The sequence below is a fragment of the Schistocerca americana genome, chromosome 5 (genome assembly GCF_021461395.2).
Source record: "Schistocerca americana isolate TAMUIC-IGC-003095 chromosome 5, iqSchAmer2.1, whole genome shotgun sequence".
Lineage (NCBI taxonomy): Eukaryota > Metazoa > Arthropoda > Insecta > Orthoptera > Acrididae > Schistocerca > Schistocerca americana.
Window position 1 is genome coordinate 680,591,086 of NC_060123.1, and position 5,035 is coordinate 680,596,120.

The 5,035-nt window shown below is 45.5% G+C and overlaps 1 non-coding gene across 1 annotated transcript; it reads right to left on the reverse strand.

The window, feature by feature from the left end:
- Positions 1-3,694: 3,694 nt before the first annotated feature.
- On the reverse strand, positions 3,695-3,771 carry Trnas-uga. The gene has a single exon. It is a non-coding gene; the product is annotated as a tRNA-Ser (tRNA).
- Positions 3,772-5,035: the final 1,264 nt, after the last annotated feature.

The following is a 5,035-nucleotide window of genomic DNA, read 5'->3' on the forward strand; positions in this document are numbered from 1 at the left end:
AGCGCTTGCCCAGCCTGACAGCACTTAACTTTGGTGACCTGATGGGAACTGGCAACGCCATAGCCACTCATATGCACATCACATGATAAACTGAACACTTGTTGCTTATCATAAAGGAACAAACACACAGCATAATGAATAACATGATTTCTAGTCCTCCTGTTGCTCATTCGCCTGAGTATATATATATATATTTTATCGATTCTCATATCCCATCCATTCTTCCATCCAAAGATAATTTAACTTTTCCTACCCTGGACGTTAAAGCTATGCGAGAGGTCCTGAAAAGCACTCCATAAGAAGTCAGGAAACTACTGTTGGTGTTTCAGGCTGCACACGATCTTCAGATGCCGTCGCTGCAAGAAGCCCCAAAACTTCAGCATGTTCTCTGTGCCGTCTCTGAACAAATAGAATACCATCTAGCATCGAAGCCACGTTACCTGGTTCGTTTTAGTGCATGGAAAGAATGTCCTGTCTGGGAAGAATACAACCGCAGGTCCAATGTCTTGTCCCACTCACAGAAAAAAGTCATCATTTGTGTCATGAAGCTCCACATTTCTGCCTAGGGACTGTGTGTAATTCAGTATTCATCACTGTCTAAGAGTTTGGCCCATAGGGCATAATGATCAATCAATCAGACGAATCTCCATCAGCTCGCAGGTATACTGCTTATGTCAGGTACAACACTGCACATGTCTGTGCCTCTGTGTCTAAGGAAACACTCTTTACTGATCGCCATACCACGTGGCAATTGATATGAGGATACCTCCTCAGAATGGGTTTGCTACGCCACCCTGTGGTTAGTATCGGATAGGCGTCGCCTTGAGTCACAGGTCTGGTTCCTGGTAGAGATATCTGAATGTAGCTATATTTGACTTAAAAAGACTGTGTATAGGGTGAAGTCACTGTTAAATGTGCTGGACAGCCGATGGTGGTAATTCTTCTATTAAATTTCTAATCAGTCATCTCTCATATCTCATCTCCACAGTTATAACATTGTGCTGATGCATAGCGCCACCACTGTTTCGTGAACATGTACAAGACCCGGTCAACTCATACCAAGACAAGGGTCTGGGATTTGTATCTGACTTTAAAGAGTAGACGTGCTCTCATAAAGAAACCAAAGCATGCCAATATGAATTGTGCTACTACCACCAACGTTGGAAGTACTTTGGCAAAGTGCAGAATCCGTAACACCAGATATGAATTTACATGTCTGACCTGATGGAGGATGTGTAAGGCCTGTGTGGTGTTCCTGTTGACACCTGTCTGGACTGCTTTTAGTAGTCTGTTACATTTGCACACTGCTGTGCGTCATATGCCGTTGGTAACAACTATTCCGAGGCATTCCAAGGTATCAATGAGTCATAACCGTGCTACATATTCTTCCAGTAGCCTGACACCGTTACACATCAACAACCAACTTGTCCACATTTATATGACTGCTAGTGGCTTTTCCATATTTGTGGATCCAATCTAAAGCAACATGCATGTCGTTATCAGTCCACTCCAGCCAGAAATAGCCCATTAATATATGCTTTACACTTAAATGTATATCAACCCAAAGTCAATCCTGTCAATCAGTGGCAACAGCCACAGAGTAACGGATCAAGGGCTAGCACATATAATATTCTAGACAGGGGACACCATTGTCTGTGGTATCTCTATACAACCAGGGGTTTCGTCGTACCCCCATTGAGAAGCACAACGGAGAAATCATGGTGGAGTAACAACGTCACGACTGTGATAAATGACCATGGAAACCACATGTCCATCAAGATTTAGACTCACTCCATTGAAAGCTTGATCAAAACATACTAACAATAGTGCGTCATGGCGGCGGCACGTCTTTGCAATGGCGATCATATCGTGATAGTCATCAAGCACCTTCTAGAAGTTGATATCTCCGCCATGCACTATATGATCATGTGAGATAACCCAGTGCAATTTTCATTGGAAGCTTGCTGCTAATAGACTGTGATATTTTAAAGTCTCAATTAAGCAGCGTCAGCTGTCGTTAGTCCGGTATCCGGGTGCCACTTGAAGGTTTGTGCATCGCAAGAATCAGCCCCTCCACAAAGCTGACGGTAACGACAAGTCAGGAGACATTAATTAATGGCAGATATTAGTCCATTATGATGCTGTCATGTATCTGGTGGTCCCAGTGATTTATTTACTGCTCCACCTAGCAATGATCTCCACCCTAAGTAACCTTGTGCACCTGGTTCAATGGTGCCAAAAATTGTACGTGTAACTCTGGTAATGTCTGCCATATCGATATCCAATGCAGCATCAAACTCAGTATAATGTTCTACAAAGTCATTGCCCATGTCTTATTGCAACATTAGGTGTGTTCCATTATTCACTGCTTGTACCAGAGCTCTTCGTCGTCTTTTGCCTTTGTTGACGATATGATACATTAAAGGGTGTCCTCCTGTAACCTAGTTTAATGTCCATGCCTGGAGCAATGAAATTTTAGGGTGGCTTGATGGGTTTAATTTCGGCTTATCTCGTTGTATACCCACTTGCTATTCTGGAGAAGGGGCTTGGTCAGTGCATTTATACAGCACTGTGAAATAGAAGTCCATCGTATGACGTCGTCACACTGCCTGCTCACGATCATATGTTATCTTTTCACAACGTAGCACCAGTTTGCAGAAACCATCCGCTAATGTAGGGTCGTGACATACGCCCAACTCCGGTGTTCACAAGATTTCCAAGCAAGGATTGTCTCTGAGGTCGGAGACATTCAATTTCCAAAGACCGTAGCTCTGCCATACCTACTGCTGAGATCATACATTAAATGTCTTGTGGTCAGTGTAGACTACTGGCTACAGTTCCACATTGAGGACCTCATTGTTAACATTGTATGTAACAAACACTGATCAGCCTGATCATAATGACTTGCTATCGATATAAACCCGTCCAGGCGATAGCAGCCTTACCTGGCAGGAATGACTGCTAGTCAGGCACGTGCATGGAACATGTAGTATTGCTGAGTGTGCTGCTCATGCGTGGAAAGGGGCATGTGAGCAATCTATGTGAGTCTTGCCGAGGGCAGATGTGACGGCTTGGAGGGTCAGCACGAGTATTTCGGAAACTGCACGACTTTTCGGTTGTTCGAGAAGTGCTGTGTAGAGTTTCTTCAACACATGATGGGAACAAGGTGAAACCATGTCCAGACGTCGTGGGATTGGGCGGTCACCCCTCATTACAGTAGTCACACGTCGTTGGCTGTGCAGACTGGTGAAATAGGAATTAACTTCAGATTTTAACGCTATGCACAGTACAAATGGTTAAAATGGCTCTGAGCACTATGCGACTTAACTTCTGAGGTCATCAGTCGCCTAGAACTTAGAACTAATTAAACCTAACTAACCTAAGGACATCACACACATCCATGCCCGAGGCAGGATTCGAATCTGCGACCGTAGCGGTCACGCGGTTCCAGACTGAAGCGCCGAGAACCGCACGGCCATACCGGCCGGTGGACAGTACAAGTGAGTCTGAACACTCCACAAGGCGACCCATGAATGTATCAATGTTAACAAGACGACATCAGCAGCTATGACTGAAATGGGTACATGACCATCAGCTCTAGAAGTTGGTGCAGTGACAGAGCGTTGTATGAATGAGATTTTCACTCTGAAGCGGACTGTGCGCTGATTTGAAACTTTCTGCCAGATTAAAACTGTGTGCCCGACCGAGGATCGAACTCGGGACCTTTGCCTTTCAAGGGCAAGTGCTCTACCATCTGAGCTACGGAAGCACGACTCACGCCCGGTCCTCACAGCTTTACTTCTCCCAGTAGAAGGCCCGCGAAAGGCAAAGGTCCCGAGTTCGAGTCTCGGTCGGGCGCACAGTTTTAGTCTGCCAGGAAGTTTCAGAGCGTTGTATGGTCTGATGAAACCGATACCTTCCTCATCACGCCGATGCTGGGGCAAGAATGCTTCGTCTTCCAGGTGAGCAGTTCCTTGACACGTGTACTGCAAGATGGAGACAAGCTGATGGTGGTTCCATTATGGCGTGACGAACGTTCAAGTGTAAGGCACCATGATGGCCAATGAATATCATAAACTGATTGCAGAAGTAAGTAACCTATGTGTGAAAATGTGGTGCCAACTCCCTCCAGGGACCTACCAAGGCCTCACTGCTTCCACAACACAACACTTCGCTGTTGTTATCCGTGTCCAAGGTAGACACACCGGTTATTAGGTAGGTATTCATAATGATGTGGCTGACCACTGTACACTCCATCGAGACGACTATCGGAATAACTCGTTACATGGGTGTATGAGGGATGGAGGACATGGGCATGCTTCCACATGTCAAAAATGCATATTCTGTGTCAACATTCATAGTTCTGGGCACGGTGTGCATCGAGAAAAGTGGTCTTCCAGTGCAAGTACACAATTAAAATCGACACCTAGGATAAAATAGTCGTGGCGTCCTTGTAACAGCGAGGCAGGTTCCTCTGTGAAGAAGCAGGGACTCTCTTCTGTTCCGTCTGTACTCCCCTACTCTGATGCCTTTAGTAAGAAGTTATGTAATGCTCCTGCCGGTTTAGACAGCACGTAATACTAAGGCTTTGTACTTGCACATATGGGAACTTCGTCGATGTGCACTTCTTGTAGAAGGAGGCTGTGTATGTCCGCCGTCGCCGTTTATATCACAACTTTAGGTAAAGACATCCTTTTCTGCGACTGAATGGCATTGATATTGAGAGATGTAAGCCAATATGCTTGTCTTCATTCCTATGCCTATGTATCTATCGCACATGGAAGCTAATATCATTTGAATATGTATTGGCACATGTGGGCTCTGTCGTGTCTGCCGGCGTTCGTTGTAGTTCTGACTTAAAGGGGCGCCGACCCTGCTGGGTTGCCTGTTTCTACCGTCAGAAAATCACCTTCACAGTCAGCCCAGTCTGCTTGGGAGAAGTTTGCCGTCGGCGTCGTCTTGCCAACCCCATCTCTCTGTGTCGTCTTTTCTGGTACCATATATTGGTAATGGACTGACAATAGCTCTGCGTTAT